The sequence below is a fragment of the Kryptolebias marmoratus genome, linkage group LG2 (genome assembly GCF_001649575.2).
Source record: "Kryptolebias marmoratus isolate JLee-2015 linkage group LG2, ASM164957v2, whole genome shotgun sequence".
Taxonomy (NCBI): Eukaryota; Metazoa; Chordata; class Actinopteri; order Cyprinodontiformes; family Rivulidae; genus Kryptolebias; species Kryptolebias marmoratus.
The window spans coordinates 2,583,702-2,604,409 of record NC_051431.1 but is presented as its reverse complement, the minus strand read 5'-3'; the positions used below and the strand labels follow the sequence as shown (position 1 = coordinate 2,604,409).

The 20,708-nt window shown below is 40.0% G+C and overlaps 1 protein-coding gene across 2 annotated transcripts in view; it reads left to right on the top strand.

The window, feature by feature from the left end:
- slc8a2b (solute carrier family 8 member 2b) overlaps positions 1-20,708 on the top strand; it is a 113,019-nt gene that overhangs the window by 47,862 nt on the left and 44,449 nt on the right. The window contains exons 3-4 of one of the 2 annotated variants that reach the window (XM_017437386.3): positions 10,329-10,413; positions 16,168-16,230. The gene's annotated coding sequence lies outside the window, so the exon portion shown is untranslated. The remainder of the gene's footprint in view (positions 1-10,328; positions 10,414-16,167; positions 16,231-20,708) is intronic. The other variant, XM_017437385.3, reaches the window with a different exon arrangement.

The window sequence follows — 20,708 nt, the reverse complement described above, 5'->3', positions numbered from 1 at the left end:
CGGCTTTCATTGGGAGATGGATGGATCTCATTCACACACGAGCTGCAGCAGAATGAAGAAATCTGAAGAGCGGGATGAAAGAGAAATGCTCCGTCAACACTCGGCGTGCCTCCGTGTCGCTGCACATGGATAAAAGTTCCTGTTTTATCCATTTGATTAGGCTCTCTGTGCAGCCGTGCAGCTTATTTCCATCTCGTTGTAACTTCATTGGGTCTGATGCGGCAGCTGCTGCTCTGCAGCTGGAACGGCTGAATAATTTAGAGGAAAAATGAGCGTCTTTCTGCTGGGGTTTGATGCCACTTTGAAGTTAAGCTGTTATGCTGAGAGAGGTTCTTTTCAATTGTCATAGTAAGTTTAATAACTACAAACATCTGAACGAGCAGCCGTCCTTTTTACACCTAATCCCAGGTTTTCTGTGGTCTGATTGTAGCCTAATCTTGTTTCTTTGCTGCTCATTGTTCTTTTGTAAACCTTTATTTAAAACCTGGTCTGCAGTATTATTCTCCTCATCAGTCCACGACTTCACGGGACATTTAAAGACTAACCTGAAGCGTTACGTAACGATTTAATTTGTAATCCTGTGAATGCCCTGAAATCTGAGGACAGAAGAGTCATTCCTGTGGACCCTCCTGGGTTGTGGTTCTCCAGGAGGACTAGAAACAAACTAAATGTTTAACCAAAAACCTTATTTTAATATCTAAATGTTGACTTTATCTTTTATCATTCGGTTCATTTAGTGTTCCTCACTCAACAAGGGGAGCCAAAATAACTTCTTCTCTTTTCTCTGGACGTTTCTGTTTGTTATGAACTCTAATTGGGTCGAACATTTTGTTGTTTTTTTACAGCTTTGTGTCTCCTGGAAGCTCTCAGAGCTCGTCAAACTGAGAGGGGCCTTTCTCGTTTTTAAGTCCACTCACCGGTAAACACGGCTGAAAGTCATGTCTCCAAAATTAATGTGCTTTTAAAAACTGTTGTACCTTGAGCTGCGGTGGCCTTTAATGAGGTTGGACGCACAAAAAAAGACACAAAAACGCACACAGATGTCACACTTTCACAAGATAAATGAGCTAATCTGGAAGGTACGGGCGTGAAAGCAACCATCCATCAAAACGCACTGCATGCACATATTTACAGATTGCACGTGCATGGGATGCAGAGACAGCATGGGTTACAGGGTTTGTGCTTCATTAGGCATTTAAACGAAGTCACGCCTGTTTTATTTTTAAAATTAATGCTGCTCTGATGACAAACAGACTGCTCTGTCTAATCATGTGCTAATTTTTACAACAAAAAGAAGAAGATTTTCTTTATTTTTAGTGACAAAGCCCCTCCTGTCAGCTTCACACGTTTTATTTTCAGTAAAACACGTCTGTTTTTATTTATAGCCTCCACGTTTAATACGACCTGACTCAAATGACAGAATCCTCAGCTTGTCATCCGGTCCTTCTGAACGACGTTTTTTATTTAAATTAGTTGCGTTGAAGCGTCTAAAACATGCAGGGAAGACCAGAACAGGACGCCATCATCACGCCACGTATTCTGACTAATTTGTTGAATTAGAGCTACTAAAACTTAAAATAAAACAACCCAAAATCTGGGTCTATCAATATATCACCGTCTATCAATCAATCATTTATTTATACAGCCCTTTATAACAAATGAAAAGTTATCAAAGTGCTTATTTATTATTATTTATTAAAAATAAAAACAAAAAGAAAATAAAGCGTATATACAGGGGGGGTATTTATATGGATACACCTTCATAAAATGGGAATGGTTGGTGAAATTAACTTCCTGTTTGTGGCACATTAGTATATGGGAGAGGGGAATCTGTTCAAGATGGGTGGTGACCATGGCGGCCATTTAAAGTCGGCCATTTTGGATCCAACTTTTGTTTTTCCAATGGGAAAAGGGTCATGTGACACATCAAACTTATTTGGAATTTCACAAGAAAAACAACAGTGTGCTTGGTTTTAACGTGACTTTATTCTTTCATGAGTTATTTACAAGTTTCTCAGCACTTATGAAATGTGTTCAAAGTGCTGCCCGTTGTGTTGGATTGTCGATGCAACCCTCTTGGCCGACTAATGTATACTAATGTGCCACAAACAGGAAGTTAATATCACCAACCATTCCCATTTTATTAAGGCGTATCCTGTAGAATGGGAATGAAATTAAAAATTAAAAGCCTGCCTGAATAAAAAGGTTTAAAGTTGGATTTAAAAAGGCTGCGGTCAGTGACTGAGGATGCAGCGACTAAAAAAAGACCCGTTCAACCCAACGTTTGTATTCGGACCTTGGAACATTTAGTAAAAATGTCTTAGTTGTGTTCAAATCAGCTAAATAAGTTGGGGCAAGCCCACTGAGAGCTTTGAAAGCAAACAAGATGAACTGGAAGCCAAAGAAGAGATCATGTCTGGAAGTGTTAGTTCGAAGACGGACAGCTGAGGGAGGATCGGGAAATTCCAGCAGAAAGAGCTTTACAACCATCAAGCCTGGAGCTGATGGAAGCATAATTAGCCTTTTCCATGTCAGGGTGATTTAAAAAGGCTTGACCTTAGCTAAAAGATGTAATTAAAAGGAGCAGGGGCTACTTGTTTATCGGATTTCAGGTCCTTATCAGAAATCTGATTAATATCTGAGCAGCTCTGGGCTTCGACTTCAGCAGGCTGTGCTGGGTGTTAAAGCTCGATGTGATCTGAGCAGTCCACCCGAGGGGACGAGCTAAGATTTGTGTTTTTACAAAGAAAATGCTCTTCAGTGCAGCTTTAATGTTATTAGTTTTAGATGCGGTTGTGCTCAGTGATGGAGGGAACAAGAAGTGACGTGTTTCCAGATGCTGTTGGTCGGAGCCGACTCCTCGTTTAATGTCGGGTTACAGTCGGCAGGAAGTAAAAGTGATAAAGCGGCTTGTTCTAAATGTGATGAGCAGAAAACTGACCGTCCTGAGGACATGTTTCCACATACAGAGATCGGAGGGATTTATGAATCAGAACCATCAGGAGGAGAGGAGAAAATAACAGGAAGTTATAAAGATCCTGAAGCAAAGAGACAACCTGTCCTTCAGGAAGTAATCAGTTTACAGATTGAATCTTTTTCTGTAAAATTCATTTTGAATAAGCATCAAATGTTCCTCTACAGCAGTGGTGTCCAATCCTGGTCCTGGAGGGCCTCCATCCTGCAGGTTTTAGATGTTTCTCTGCTCTTCAGCAGGTCTTCGAGTTCTGCAGAAGCCTGTTAATCACTCAGTCACTCAAATCAGGTGTGTCAAAGCAGAGAAACATCTAAAACCTGCAGGACGGTGGCCCTACAGGACGAGGATTGGACACCACTGCTCTACAGTGTCATAAACTCAAAGTTAAATAAATGTGAGTATAAACAGATAGCAGGTTTGTTTTGCTTTTGAGCGCTGAAATAAACTGACAGAAAACGTCTGATCCGCCTGAACGCCATCCTCCTTAAATCTGAGGGGAAATTAAGCAGCAGTGAAAAAGCATCTGTTGTTGCTGAGCAGGTGGAGCGTGACGACGACAGGTGAAATAATAATGTTTCCAGACAATTTAAGATCAGGGACGCAGTTTTAAAGTGGGTTTTTCTCTGTGAAGGTACCATAAAGTTAGATGTTTGTGGCTGAATCTCAATCAATCAATCAATCAATCATTTCACTTTATTTTGGTAAATTATCAACATTAAACACAAGAAATAAAAAAACATTAAACAAACCCATAACAGGCTGAAGCCAAAGCTTATTGTTGCCTAACAACCTACCAAGGTATCTTCACGATACCTATATATATATATATATATATATATATATATATATATAACTAACAGCATAAGATTTGATCAGTTTACATTTTAAAGCTCTTTTAAAACTCACCAAAAAGGAACATAACTTAAAATCATCATTCAGGTCATTCCACAGTTTCACACCTTGACTTTACCTGACTTTTCTCTTTTGCACATTCAAATATAAACAAACCTCGCAAATTATATTTATTCTGTCTTAACTTACCGGAAGGAAGACTTTTGTACAGTGCTTTATGCATTATTTCCAATACTTTTATATTTACAATATCTTTAAATTTTAATGTATTGCTTTAAATAAAGAGTTTATCGGTTGGTTCAAAATATCCCACCTTAATTAATAAGCCGTATTGCTTTTTGTTTGCAACTTAATTAAAATATCAATGGTTGTTTTACTTGCATTTCTCGCCTGAGACATCATTTTAATTCTGACGACGCTCCTTTCACTGCTGGTGAGCGATAAATGTAAAAAAAAAAGGTCTAAAACAAATAAAAACTGCAGGACTTTTTATTGAAGCTCCTTAAAGCTGTTCGTCATTCCGGTCGTGTTCAGGGCAGACTGCTCGGCCCCTTCAGGAACATTTATTGGTGATTTTGGATCAAATAAAACTCCAGCGTCGTTCGGCATGCAGGACCAGCCTCCGAGGCGTTCACTCTTCACTCCGGCGTGGATATTTTCATCTGCATTTATTTATTCTTCAGAGAAAAAGAAGCAGAAATCGTTCACTCCGGCAGCGTAGTTCTGTCTGCTGAACTGAACTTTGATAATTCAATTTCTGACCTTTCTGCTGGGCTTTTACTAAAATCTGAATTTCAAATGGAAAAAAATCTGTCAGGGAGAAAAAGTTGAGCGTCTGGAAGTAAACGGAACAAAAGAAATTCAGAGTTTTGTTAAAAAGACAGAAAAACGAGTAAATGTTTGATTTATTAGATTAAAATCACCCTTTTTGAAGCTGATGTTTTAACTGCGTATAAAAACATCAGAAGTTGTTGTTTTTTGCTGCGGTGGTGAGATTACAGATGTTTCAGGAGCCAAAAGAATAAATTTAAATATTTAGACCTTTTCCTGAAATCAAACAGATATTTTCATGCTGTAACACAAATCTTTCAGTTTAAACTTTGCTGGAACAGAAGCTTGATTTCCATAAATATGGATAAATATTAAATGTAAATGAAGGAGTTTTGGTTTTTATCGGGTTTGACAGAGAGGACTCATCTTATAAAAAAATAAATTAAACTTATTTTAAAAAGAGAAAACCAAAAGGCTGACATGGAAGCAAATAACTCGTAAAGAAAACTAAACACTGAGGGTGAGAGGGGAACCGCCTGCACCTGGAAGGACAGGTGATGCGGAACAGGTGAAGTGGGCGTGGCAAACTGAGGGAATATACAATCATCTATATTAAATGAAACACAAGGATCATCATAAACAAGAAGATCAGAAACACCCAAATCCTGACAGCTTCTGATGCTCCACCTTCACCCTCATCTTTTTCTTTGTTCCACCTCCACAAACGCTCCGGGTGATGGTTCTCAGACTCCGGGGAACGAAGGAAACGAACAACTGAGGAGTTTCCGTACGACTACTTGCAGCTGAAGGCTGAATTATCTCATCGTGAATTACAACTTATAGCTTGTGAAACGCACCGAACGCTGCAGGTTGATGATCTGATCATCAGGGTAGAAGCTCAAAACTAGAGTCAAGTTGAGCCCACATACTCAACACTTCTGCTCAACCCACAGATGCATTTTCCTAACAAATGTTGCACCATTTAAAGGGAAATAAACAAAAGATAATTAACCAAACACAAATGTCTTTGTTTTTAGTGCTAAGTTTATGACCATGCTCTCATCTTCATCTTCTTCTGGGATTCCCATCAAAGTCCAACAGTCTGAACCATCCTAAATGTTGTAAAGCAAAGGTCTCCAATGGTCCTCAGGGCCACCATCCTGCAGGTTTTACTTGTTCCTCTGCTCCAACACACCTGATTTGAATCAATGGGTGATTAACAGGCTTCTGCAGAACATGAAGAGGTGATTTAACCTCTGAATCAGGTGTGTTGGAGCAGGGAAACAAGGAAAACCTGCAGGGTGGTGGCCCTCCAGGGCCAGGATTGTAAAGGATTCAGATTGAGACGTTTTATTGTTGAAGTTGGACTCTTTGGTTCAGATTGTCGCCTAGAAAATGTTCCCCGGTTGTAACTTTATTACAGATCAGCTGAAAAAGTCTTGACCAGATAGGTTTTGTCCAAAAACTACCCGTCTGAAATGTTCCCCACTCTGCCTCAGGCTCGCAGGCTTCAGAGAAATCCAGTTTTCGTGCCCACGTTTCGAAACGCGGGGAGTCTGGTTTCATTTCTCTCTGATGAGAGATTCTCCGACTGCTTGGCACGACTCAGCAGCCGAGGGACCGACCGAAAAAAAGAAAACCATGTTATTAGACACGTCTCCGCCTGTTCCACTCCTCTAATCTCGTTTAATTCATTGTGCTTCTATGAAACAGATCGGCCGGCTGTTGTTACAAACCGATATGATGCTGGCAACAGATTCTTTACGAGCCCCCGCCGCTCTGATATCAGCCCCTCTGCTGCGACTTTTGGCTTTAAAACCTCAGCAGATTACAGCCGAGTGTTTCCAGCTGACTCTGGTTTCATCGTCCGAGGTTGTGGTGGAGCTGACAGAAATTAATGAGCAGCAGGGAAGTTAAAGGAAGATTATTGGAATCTGCTTTATGATGCATTATAGTTGTGATTTTATAATGTCCTGAAAGTTCCTGATGAGAGCAAAAAGCCACCAAGTCTTTATTTCTGATCAGAGAGTTTGAAAACATCAATTAAATCTTCCTGATTTTAAAAAAAGGACATCTATAGAAACATATTTTACTATTTCTTTGTACACCATCCTCTTTACTATATAGAAACTCAATCTGCTTTGCATTACCAGTCAAAGTAAGAAAGCATAAAACACAGGTTCAGAGCTCTCTTAAAATATATATATTATTCTAATTATTTTGTTCTTATCAAAGCTTTTTATCCTGATGGATCCTGGCTGACTGCAGATTGAATTTGATTTGGAAGATGCTGTGCGCACTCAGGTATACTCGTCGTCATTTTAGGGTTCAAAATTTAGAAAATACAGAAGGGATTTCCTGCAACGGCAACGTTTATTGTGTTTCCCTCCCTTCGGCCTGCAGGGACTGCAGAGGGTTGGTGAAGGAGGAGATGGTTTACATGTAAAGTTTATTTCTCATGAGTCTCAGCTGATCATTTCGCTCCGGGGGGCCGGTATCGCACAACATTTTGATATTTCCTATAAATGCCAAAGAAGTCCCTGCAGTCCTGCAGCAGCAGCACAGTGACGGGTCAAACCCTGCTAAAGCATGATTGATTGATTGATTGATTGATTGATTGATTGATTGATTGATTGATTGATTGATTGATTGATTGACTGTCAGGACGTGTTTGGTTGTGTTAATGCGCTATTAATGAATTTCACTGCTTCAGTCGAGTGGTTTAGAGAGCTTTAAATAAGCGTCTTCCTTATCACTGTCTTTAATTTATTTAGTTTGTGGATTAAAAAGAGATTAAAAATCTAATCTCTGCTCATCATAATAAAACAAGTACTTTTAAAACATGTCTTCAACCGTGATTAATGTTTATGTAGTGAAAAGCTCTTATAATTTATGCATACACACTAAAAACTGCTGGGTTAAAGCTGCTGGGTCAAAGGTCGGGTTGGTCTGACCAACTATTGGGTCAAAAAGTTTGATCCAGTCATTTTTCACCGTCTGACATGTTAAACTGGACCTGACTGAACCTCTGCTTTAGGATGTAATAGGTCCAGGTGAGACGGTAAAATCAACTTGTTTGAAGATGGTTAAATCAGAGAGCGCCAGCTAATTAGCCAAAGTTGTAATAATCTAACCCAGATTTTGGGGTTCTCTTTTTAACTCAACTTATTAGAAGCTTTAATTCAATAAATGAGTCATTTTACCCAAGTTTCTGGGTAGAAAACTTATCTCTGTATGCTGAGTGACCCAGCAGATGTGAGCGTAAATACTTCCCAATCCATCCAAACTGTCAGACTTCTCCATCCCAAACAGCTCCTCCGTGAACATCACCATTTCTGACCTATTTTCAGTCCCTTCTGCTGTTATTGTAGGTAAATAATGAGATCTGGTCACAGATTTTCCATTTAAGGACACATTAACCATTGACTGGAGAAAAAAACGTGTTTTGTTTCTTACTTTATGCATTTTCTTTAAAACTGGTCTTCATGACTTTGCAGTGGCAGCTTTAACTAATTCTTTTATCTGTTGCAGTTTTTGCACCGTCTAATGAAACAGACCAACCTGTCTTGCAAGGCTGCAGCAATGCGCTGTATGTGCCCATGAGACTGGCCTTGTTCATGGAAAATAAAGAAACTGCTGAATAATTTATTGAGCCTCAGATGGAGTCAAGACGCAGTTTGATAAGAAAACGGAGACTGCTGTTTGGGTTTGATGTTGTTTTTTGATGATTGAAGAGCTCAGATCCTGCTGCTTTTAACTGAAGGACTCATTCTTTCTGAACAGGAAAGAACCACTTTACTCTGTTTGTCCAGTCTGATTTATATTTGTGTGTTACGGTCCACAGCTGTGCTGTGATTGGCTGCACGCTCCTAACGACGGTTTCAGGACATCCTGATGAATCAATTAAAGCCTCACTGCGCATGTCTTATTCTAACAGCACCCAGGAAGGATTAAATAGATGTTAAATCAGTTACTTTATGCAGAATAATTGCAGTATTTGTGTTCCTTGTAATCTTTTAAAGTGATTTTGATCTGCAGTTCTTTGGGCTTTTTGAAGTGTTTGAAGTTTTTGAAGTTTTCCTTTGAACCTTTTGCTTCTTTTTCTTTCATTTTTTTGTTCAGAACCTGACCGTGTTAGCTTCATTCAATCAGATATAAAAAGTCTCCAAACCAGTGTTGTGTCGACACTTAATAAACAACTTAAACAGTTTAAAATCGTATCTTTAGGCTCTTTGTTACCAGCAGCCTGACAGGAAGACAGAAGTATCCCTCACCAGGATACTGTGTGTGTCTGTGTGGTCAGAGCTATTTAAAATTAGCCAACACGTAAACTGATATAACTTTGGCAACTTTAAAGATATGGAGCTTAAATTGGAGGTGGTAGTAGCTGATGATGATCTTAGTCTAAGCTCTGACAGGAGAGGTGGTGGGCGACATGCATTCCTTCAAGGAATTTGAAGGATTTGATGGAATTTTGTTCTAATTTCGTTGGTTGAATCTATGAAAAACAGCAAACATAAAAGAGTTTGACAGACAGAAAAAAGTATTTCAGCTTCAGAAAGGTGATTCTCCCCGAGCTAAAAACTTGACATTGTTCTCAGTTTGTTGTCTTTGTGTTTCAGTTTGAGTTTATTATTTATTTTATTCAGTTATCTTGTTAGTTTGGTTCTTGTTCTTTCTGTCTGTGTTTGTTCTCATCTTCCTCTCCCCAGTTTTGTCATCTGTTTACCTGCCAGAAATTATGATCATTCACCTGTGCTCACTTACCTCATCATTCTCTGTGTTTAAAACCCGGTCATTTCCTCCACTACCCCGTCGGATCATTGTTCGTTTGTCCTCGTTCTGTGTCCCTGATTTGTGTCCTCAGAGTTTTGTTCCATCCGTGTACCTGGATTTAGTTTATGTTTTGTTTTGCTGCCTCGTCAGCTTTTGTTTTTGGTTTTAATAAATCAGTTCTTCCTTTAGTTTTTTAGTATGAGTCTGCTCAGTGGTCCGGGTCAGTGGCCTAGTGGTAGAGTGTGGGTTCAATCCCCGGCCGGGTCATACCAAACACTGTAAAAATGGGACCCATCGCCTGCTTGACACTCAGCATTAAGGGTTGGAATTGGGGGGTTAGATCACCAAATGATTCCCGATTCGCGGCACCGCTCCCTCAGGGGATGGGTCAAATGCAGAGAACAAACTTCACACACTCAGGTGTGACAATCAGTGGCTCTTTAACTTTCTGGGTTCGCCTCCATCACCACCGATCCTGACAACATGGAGCTAAAGGAGGAGGCATAAAAAAAACAACTTTTAAAGATCCATCCATTTTCTTCACCTCCTCCTTTCTGGGTCACGGGGAGCTGGCGCTGGTCTCCATCAGGGGGACACCCTGGACAGGTTGAAAGTCCATCACAGGGACACCTAGAGGCATGTTTCTGGTCTGTTGGAGGAAACCTGAGGAAACGTGCACGTGCACTGGGTGAACATGCAAACTCCACCCAGAGGAGCCCCCGGTCCAGGAGGCAGCCCTGAGACCTCCTCCCTGGGAGGGGACATCTCCAACCACCCTTTAAAGATCACAAAACATTTAAATTCATTGGAAACTAAATATGAAGCAACAAGATCTGTAACAACGAGCCCACAGTTTAAAGTTACATCAAAACAATTAACGTTAGCGAAGATTAATTTTCTATTTTTCTATCTGTCATGTCACAACTTTTCTGGTTTTTGTGTATTTTTTTGGCAGTATGCAGCTCCGTGTCTTCGTCACGCTGCTGTGTTTTCAGTCCTGAGCAGAAGTGGGCGGCTTTCTGCAGGGATATGAGCCACTTGTAAGTTTAAACGCTGCCATCTCAGTGTGTGTGTGTGTGTGTGTGTGTGTGTGTGTGTGTGTNGCTCCGCACCTCAGCAGGTGTTCACACTCACACACGAGATCTCATCTGTCCGTGAGTCACAAACCAGAGACGAGGAGGTGAGCTGCTCAGGCGTGGCAAGAAAGTTCTCCATAAACAGTGTGTGTGTGAATGGACTTGTATTTGTGTATTTGATACATTGTGGGGACAGTTTTCCTAACATATACTACCTTGTGAGGACCAACTGCTCCTTGTGGGGACCAAAGCCTGGTCCTCACGAGGAGAAATTATGTTTTTGGGTTAGGGGTTCGGTTTAGGACTAAGGTGTGAGTTTAGGTTTGGTTTAGGGTTAGCTATGTACTGGTAATGGTTAGGGTAAGGGTCAGGGTTAGGCTGTAGTTAGGGTGTAGAAATGTGTGTGTCTGCCTCTGCAGAATCTCATAAACAGCAGCAGCACCCTCCTCATCAACCCACGCACACACAACACGCTGTGACAGCCTCACAAACGTTCATAAACGTGCACGCGCCACGTGCACGCGGGACACACAGAAGCAGAGGAGGTGACAGATTTCCACGGCGGAGGAAGTAGTGGGTGTAAATTATTCAGGAGTGTGTGAGAGAGGAGGGAAAGAGACCGAAGACAGACATTTTGGTTTTTCCTTCCTTCAGAGACGGAGGAAGGAGCCTCATCTTCAGCAGAAAGTGTCTCCTCTTCCTCCTCTTCCTCCTCTTCCTCCTCTTCCTCCGTTCACTCCTCGGTCGTTCTGTTGATCTGTTTTTCTTCTAACAGGCATTCGCTGCAACGTTTCCTGAATTTACAGCAACAGTCATACCCTCGGATCAATACGTCGTCTACAGTGTTAACATGCTAATGATGTATTTCATCCTGAGCTTTAAATCACAGATTAACTTTCAGCCACAATGTTGCACCAAATTATCTCCAAGTCAATTGAATCTGCAGGTTCTGGAGACACGAACGACCCCTTTGTCTCTTTCTAACTGCTGGAAACTTTAATCTGAATGAGAGAATTCAAAACAAACTCATAAAGCAGTTTTTTTTCTCATTTAACGGGTCCGGCTGCCAGCATGTTTGTTTACCTACAGAAACAGATGAAAAGACTGAAAATAGTTCAACAACAACGTCTGTAAAAGAGTCGTTTGGGATCAGGGAGTCCAACAGTTTTAATATAATTGTACATATTTACGCTCAGAGGGGTTATATTCAGATAAAACTGCTTTGTTTACGTTGTGTGCGTACCCACATTTCAGGAGATCTGCTGGGGTAAACTCGTTCAAGCCGGACCATTTATTACAGTTCAAACTTTGCGATGAGGACCTTTAACGCCACACGCCCGTCAGCTGTGCATTCTGGTTGCCACAGCGATGTCAGGAGCAGCGTTGTGTCCGACTCAGACTTGAAGTTTACTAAAACTTTCTCTCAAACTGCTAATGATGAAACACGGCGGGGGTTTTTGGGGTTCCTGCAAACGTCGGTGATATTTCTGCTTCTGGGGTAAAAAGTTATTTGGCAGATATTTGGCAAATAAACGCCGACTCTAACTTCAGGGATTTACTGGAGAATAAATTCACTCAGAACCTCTTTAAACACTTTCTGCATGAACAATCTGAGAACAAAAAACCCCAAAACAAAACTTTCCACATCATTAAAGGCTTTAAACGTAGGTCGGCTGTGGCAGCCATCTTGCATTGAGCAAACCAAGAAGAATAAAAGTCACTTCCAGCAAACTTTTTTAACTTTTTAAGGGTTTCTAAACATAAAAAATATAAAATGTAATTTCTACTTTTAATAACCTGAATATAAACGTCTTTAATTTCAAATGTTTTTGTGACCAGGAGAAATGCTAAATTGATTTGATTATATGATAAAACAGCCTGCCATAATTTGAGCCAACTTGAGGTGTTGATTAGCTGTGGCGGCCATCTTGAATTGGATTGACTCCAAAAGTTAATCAGTTGAAGATGTTCATCCGCTGATTTCTTCCTCAAAGTTTTGAGGAGATATTTTGCTAACAGGACAGACGGATGAGCATGCAAAGGCAGAAACATTGTCACCCTTTCGCCTTCGATAATAAACAGACTTGATGACAATAAAACAAAAATCAATAATAAAATCTCATCTAAAAGACAACCAACGACACCGATAAGAGCGAATCTCAAACGGTTAAAAGTACAAAAAAAGGAAGAACCACACAGGAAGTTACATGTGTGCAAAAAGTAGATTTAAACTCAGATTTGTGAAGAGAATCAGTAAAAGTCTGACTCTGTTTAATCTCCACCCTTCTGGGATCGGAAGCTGCCGGTTCGACTCCCCAAACCCACAAAATGTTCTTTCTGTGTGGAAATATTTAAATTCCAGTCGGTTTCTGTCTGTGTTCCTTCTGATGAAGAGCGATGAAGAATCGTTTTAGTGTGTTTCTGTCAAACTGGAGTGATTCTCTTGGGTTTTATGAGGAGACGCTCTCATCACTTCCTGTCAGCATGAGTCGATGTCTTCAACCTGTGGGTCAGCGCAGACACAACCAGGAGGGAGGAAACGAAAAGCATCACAGTGACAACCTTTTATTCCCCGGGGTGAAAACAGAAACGTGGTCAAAGTATCCGTCTTCCAGCCGTGCGACCTGAAGCTCTCTGAATAAATCCAGAGGAGAGTTCCCGGGTGCTTTTACAGTTTTATTATACCGACCCGGTCTTTTCCTAACCCCCAGAAACCTGAAGCGTTCGCAGTTCAATCGGGAAAAACCCATCAACTTTACATGATGCAATTTTTTACCCCCATCCACAGCTGTGGTGCATTGGAATTTCAAAATAAAAGTCATTATTCATGCGTGGGATGAAACTGCAGGGGAAATGTTAAAAGTCCTGCTCACTAACAGGCAAAACAAGCTTTCTGGGTTGAATATATGCTGTTATTGGGTCTTTTTAGGAGAATTTGTATTTGCATAATTATCACCCAAAGGCTGGTAAACATGTCTGCCTGTTAGCAAAATAGTTCCTGAACCAACGAACAGATTATTAAAAAGCATCTGATTAACGTTTGGGTCGACCTCAATCAAGATGGCCGACATGATCCAACACAAAACTGGCTACAGCAGTCATTTTTACACATGCTGAGCCCAAATTTGTTGTGGTAGCTGCTTTAACGCTGTCACTTCCCAACATAAAATGGGCTTTGGTTGAACAATAATTACCTGCAGCTAAATGCAAACAAGACTGAGACTCTTGTTTCAGCCCCTGAGGATAAAACCCCTGTAAGTAACTCCTTCAGTAAATAATAACCTCAGAAATTTATCATTGTAAAACGTTAGTTTAGTTTCTAAGCTGCGGTCTTTTGTGTCACAGAAGGAACTTGAGATGATCGTTCATGCTTTTTACGTGTTTAAATCAATCCTCCGTGGCTCGACTTCAATCTGTGCAAAACGCTGCAGTAAGATTACTAACTGAGACCCATAGAAAGGCTCATATAACTCCTGTTCTGGCCTCTCTGCACCTTTCTGTACCTTTCTGTCCATCCAGATCTTTGAGGTCTTTAAATCTGATGTTTCTGGTTGTACCTCGCACCTTTTATAAAACACGTAATGACAGAGTGTTTCAAGTGGTGGCTCCCAGACTCTGGAGTCGCTGCGCTGCTCAGACTCCACGGTCTCTTTTAAGAAACATTTTAAGACATTTTTATTCAGGCAGGTTTTTAGTTAGGTTATGTTGCTTTCTGTTCAGCACTTTGTAACGTTGCTGTCTGTGAAATGTGCTGTACAAATAAAGCTTACTTACTTACTTACTAAACTTAATTTAGTCTAAAACCCTGGACTGAAAGGCGGCGGGTGATATGCATTCCTCTAACGAATGCCAGGCCTTTAACCTTACAGCTCATATCGTCTGTATCACATTTTTTTGCTCTTTTGCGTCGATGATTCCTCACGTTTCTTTCAGCTCATAGCTGGAAAACAAACAAATAATTTTCATATTTGTCAAATTTGAACAAAGCAAGGATTTCTGCACAAACGACCGCAGACTTTTACTGCACTGCGTCGTGTTCTCGGTTCAACGAGCTGCAGAATATTTTATAATAATGCATTCTGTCACATCTGATGTAACGATTTTAAAGTTCACCTTAAACCTCCACAGCAAGTTGCATAAAATCTGCTCCTGTCAACAAAATCTGCAGCATCTGCAGCTATTAGCAATTAGTTGATGTGGAGCGCCTGAAGTAGAAGAGCGGATGATTGGGTCAGAGAAAAATATTGCTCTCCTTTTGACGTTTTTCTTATTTCTTGCGTGAAGCTGTTCAGATTGTGAGAGCAGAAAGGCTGATGGGGACGTTTCCTGCAGACTGGGAACTGTCAGCTGTCTTTACTGACTTTAAAATGTAACAGTCTGTGATTTTTGTCACCAATTTGTTGCTGTCAGTGTCCAGACCTTCACGAGGAACGGTTTAATCTGCAGAAAGGTGAGCTGTAACCACTCTTGCAGCCCTGAAAGGAAGTGAGGAAAGGGCTGCAGAGTTTCAGCAGAAGGTTGTTGTTTTAATGTTTCCCTCGTTTAGAAACACACACAGTAAAGACAGAATGTTTTATTTCTGAAACTAAAAGCTTTTCTGTGGCTTTCAGACGTAAAAAAACAAAAATGTTGACGAGAGTTTGAAGCCATCGTGAACATGAAAGCATTCAGGCAGAGAAAAGGTGGACGGCCGCAGGACCCAAACGCACAGAAAGACGAGCTGAAACTCATTTATAATTTATTAAACAATCCAAAACAAAACAACTCAACTTGGAACAGAAATCAAGATCAAAACTAAAGACACGAAACCTGCAGTTCACAACGTCAAGACTAAATCAGAATAAAGTTATTGTTTGTAAAACTCGGGGCAAAAACACGGATTTCAACATTAATTTCTTATCTGAGCATCCTTTTTAAACTTCATCTAAGCTACTGCTATAAAATACATTTAATAATCTGATGATTTCACTCAAAGATGGGATTTTATTACATTTGATCTTTTCCTAAAATGTCAAACAAACAGAAACAGAGAAGTTATGGGTCTGAACTTTTTCTTTTCTTTGAAAAGGAACAAAAAAATAATAATAAAGTTGTTTGAATGAGGCTGGAGCTGCTCACTGGGTTCCCAAACTTTGTCCGAAGGTAATAAAATTCCCCGGCTCGTTGTTTTTAATAATAAACCGACTTGTTGTTTTGTTGTTTGGCAGCCGGAGGAAAGAAACACGCTGTCAGACATCACATTTTATATTTGAGTTTGTAAACAGATCAGACCGGCTGCCTGCAGATTTGAGCGGAGAGCCAGACGGTTTTCTGTTTGAAATCGTATTTAAATCATTTCTTCTTGTTGTCCTTTTCATTTAACACCTGTTTAAACAAATGTTTTCTCTGCAAATACTTAATTTCTGCCGTGTGATCAGAAAGGAATCAGTTTTTTTCTGCAGGTGAGTCGTGTTTGTGCTCATTATCTGTGAGGATGATAATACACCTAATTAATACACCTAATTACCCAACATTTAAACAGACGAGACCTGATCACTGACCTGGATGTCCTCTGTCCCTCAGCTCAGGTTTGGACCTGTTCTTGTGTCTCATGTTCGCCTCTGGGAGCTGCAGAGTTTTGAAGATGCTTTCAGCTTTTGTTGCTCCTTTCTCTGCTGTGAAATGCTTAAAAACAGCGTCAAAAGTAAAAAAAGCTTTCATGTGTTCCTGTCTCTGCAGCCCGTCGGTGAGCAGGAGCTTCATGTGGATCGGGGGCTGAAGAAGGAGCACCTGAGACGAGTGGTGAGTCTTTCCTCCTTCAGCTTTCGTTTGAAATGCAGTAATTGGGTCAGACGTCAGCGCAGAGGTGTTGGAGGTGGAGATGCTGCGGCGTTCGCCTCACACGGCGTTTCCTGTCGGTTTTCAGGTCACTGGAAACAGACCCGATTCTCAGAGAATTAAAGAGATTCAAGTAATGAGATAATCGTTGCACGCACGTGTGCTGATGACCAATGAGCATGAGTGAAAAGGCCTCAAAGGTCTAACGCTATGCATTCTGGGTAAAAGCTCACTAGTGGTATCCATCAGCAACTGAGCCAAATGTTGATGAATGGGAGCAGTTTTTTTGGGGGGGGGGTCATTAGTTTTTATTTGTGTGCAGCATCTGTTCACGAGTTTTATATCAAATCCTGACTTTGTGGTGAAATTTACTTATACAGCACTTTTCAGCAACAAGGCGATTCAAAATGCTTCACAACAGTAACGACAATCAGAAATACAGAAATAAAAACATCAATCAGGTCGTTTTAGCTAATAGTAAGGTTGGTTTGAGATAACAGATTAGGGTTGATAGAACAATAACAGGTCTTTAAGTGATTAATACTTCTGACTTCGACCATTTAAGCATGAATAAAAGTCTAACTATAACAGATATAACAATAACAGGTCTTTAATATGATATGTTGAAATATCAAAACTACTAATCCAAACAATTCTAGCTAACAGAGCAGTTGATATAATGATACTGACAATAATAAGTATACTTTAAACGTATTTATTGTTTATGTCATGGAGCAGCAGTGGCTCAGGAGGTGAGGGTTCGTCCTGTAACCAGAGGGTCGCTGGTTCGAGCCCCTGTTCTGTGGCCCGGTCCCAAAACTCGCACTTCCACCGTCGTGTCCTTGAAATGTGTGTTCACACTGAAGGGTTCGAGTGTGTCCCAATTCTCCAGAGTGCTCTTCAGCCCCGCCCCCTTTGCGTACGACATCCAGCCTTCAGCAAAGTGTTTACCCACAATTCATCGCTGCATGTAACGTTTTGATTTCTTTTTATTCATTATCTTTATTGACAATGAAAGGGTTTTGAATTAAACGGCAGAAATATGGCGGCAGTGACAGAGCGAGCTGCGTCTCTCAGGAAAAAATCAGTTTTTAAATGTAAAGAATTGAAATAATTCTTGTTTCACTCTGCTGTACAGGTGTGAAAACGATCAACAAGTCAGAACAAAACACATCTGAACAGACAAATGACTTTGGAAAGCAACAAATACCGAAACTCTACTTTTAAAATCATACTGGCAGCTTCTTAAAATACCAGAACAGCGACCGGTCGGCCATGTTGGACGTCGCAGTTAAAGCCTAGAGGCGTAAGTCGATGATGTCACCATGTCTGCAGGCGTGTAACCTGCTGCACACGAACCTTCGACTGAGGGGCGTAGGGTGGAGGGCGAGGACTGGAACCGGGCCAATCAGTCTCAGCCATTCTGAGACACTTCCCCCGCCTTGCCTGCTGGCTCGGTGGCACCGGTGTCATGGCCGCCTTGCTTCTGTCAGCCCGCCCCAGGGCAGCTGTGTAGCTCACCGCCATCAGTGTGTGAATGAATGGAGTGTGAAGCACTTTGGGATCCTTGGACTACGAGTGCAGGCCGGTTACTGTGTCTCGGGTCATTCTTACGAGTCTCTGCTCTCTCAGCCTTCAGGAACTACCTGCAGTTCTTCTGTTCTTGTGTCGAATGTTCTCATCGTCCTGCTCTCACGTCAGCTCAGTTTTCTCCTGTCAGAGCAGAAGTTCAACAGGATATTTGTGGAGCTTACAGTCCGTCTGAGCTGCTCGTGGGACAGACTTTGGGCCGTAAATCTGATCGACTCTGACTCCGACGGACCGTAAACGGGCTGAACTTTAACTGTTGAATGAGCTGCGTGAGCGAATTATGTCTGCTGAACGAGTTCTCACAGCCAGATGTGACACCTTGATGTATTTATGGACACGGCTGAGTGTGTGTGTGTGTGTGATGAAAAAAACACACACTGACATATTCAAAACGTCACAAACTGACCAAGAACTAATCTGGAAATAACCTGACATGTTTCATACCTTTTTCTTTTTTAGATTTGTGCAGTTTTTTTATATCACAGTTTATTTTTGATTTAGTCTGAATTTAAAGCTGGTTTTAGATTTTAATTATTATGAAAAATGCTGTAAAAAAACAACATTTCTTTAAGTCACTAAATGTGTTATCATAATTATTAAACAGTATTTTCTTCTTACAAGGCTTAACTTTAGCTGCTAATTACTTTTAGCTTTAAAATCTAAATTAAATATAGTTTTATGATCATTTAAACCTTAAACCTTAAAGTTTTTTATTCATGAGATGTGAGGAGACTTTTGTTTTTAGGTTTAGAAACAACTTGTTTCATGAAGATGTTTCTCTTTTTATTTAAAACTTAAAAAGCATAGTTTCAAGCTTTAAAACTGCAGCAGGCGGCTGTTTACACAAGCTGAACTCACGTGCAAATCGCTGCAGATCAAAGCTTGGTAGTTAGTTTGGAAAAAAACCAAACTCAGCAGCTCTCTGCAACATGATCTGCAGGTCAAATATGATATATTATGATAAAATACAGTTAATTTGATAAATAAATTAAATAAATATGTTTTGGATAAACATTGGCTGCCTTTGCAAACAATCAATAAATAAACTGACAACAAAAATCTACTAAAAAGTCAAAGAAAGTTAAAAAAAAAGTCCAATCTTAATAAAATTTTATCTCTTTTTTTTTGCAGAAAAAGGTTATTTTCTTATTCTGGTTTGACCTCTGCTGCATCGGGACATAAAAAGAAGATAAATTTGCCTCAAACAGAAAACATTTTACTTTTATTCCCTGAAATCTTTTTTGTTTTGTTGTAATAAATGCAGAGATGATCCTGAGATGGATGATGGATAATAAATGTTAGACGTATGCTTCTGTTGCAGATTTTAACAACTTTATTTGAGTTTCAGAAGAAAAGAGACGAGAAGGCAGAGACACAGAAAACTAATATTTATATTTATTACATCTTAAAGAATCACAAGTTGTTTCAAAGTGTATTTTTCAGGTAATAAGTTTAAAAAGATCTTTATAAACAGAAGTAAAGTAAATACAACCAGTAAAACAAAGAGCAGTACATCAAGCAGCAAATATATATGTATATATATTCAAATTTGAGTTAATTTTAATCATTTCAGAGTCACACAGAAACTCAAAATCCAAATTGAATACAATTTAAAACAGAAAAAGCATCAGGAAAAAGAAAAGTAAGACAATATTTTTCAACAAATTAAACCAAAATCATCAAACAAAAACATCAACTTTACATAATTTTATTTAATTCATTCATAGTCTGATTATTTTCCTAATTTAATTGTAAATTCATGCATTTTTTTGAAACTCTTATCCTCATTAAACCTTGTTTTACTCCACGGACTGAAATCTGCTTTATTTAAGTTTGTGAATAAAAACTAATAAATTCAAACTGATTCTCATCATTTGATCTTAAAACAAACAAACAATAAATGTTTTTCCATCTTTAATAAAAGCAGAAAACAGGTTTTAAGTAAATAAATGTGAATATTCCAGCAGATGTGATTTCAAACAAGTTTCTTGCAGGAACTTGTCCTTTCTGGGCTTCTGTAGTGTGGCAGAAAACAGGAAAATCGGAACAATATTTGCTTCAGAATGAGAGATATTAGGAGACAAAAATGATCAAACGAGGATAAAGTTTAGAAAGTTTGTTTTCACACCTGATTCTGTTTTTATCTTCGCCTCAGACTCGTTTCCTCGTCTCTCGGAGCGTTTCTTTCACGCTGCGACACAAATCGTCTGTAAAAACGGTTGGAAACGAACCTCAGGGAGTCTTAATCAAACCTTCAGCTGATGTCAGGAAGCAGTGGCTCTGTGCACTCTGTTCCTGCTTTATCAGAGACAAATGATGATGATGATGTTCAGGGTTCGATTCATCATCGTCTCGCCCAGAGGAGCCAGAGCTCATTTCGATTCTGTGAACGTCCCAGGTTCCTCCTTCCACCGAGTCCTGGTTTTCCATTATTCATGCGGCTTCGCTTTCCTGTAGAAAGTCTGTCTGAGTGCAGGCTGGACTGTTTTAAACTGAGCGGGAAGTTAAAGAGCAGTTATTTAAAGGGCGGATGTTACGATGTGAGCAGGGCCGTAGCCTGAGGTCAGCCACTCTTTCTCCCCCTACACATCCGTTACAATGAAGACCAAAACTTAATTAAAATAGAAACATTTATTTAAAACAAGTGACTTGAATGTGTATATGACATGTATTTGTGTGTGTTTGTAAATCCATGGGGATCAGCCTCAGGGCACAACCATGATGACTCACTGAAATGACATGAATTAGTTTATATGAATGTTGATTCAAAACACAAGATTTTAGCAGAGATTTCACCTTTTTATCAAATACCAGTGAGGTGTTGTAGTTTTGGAGCTGGACCAGGATGCAAA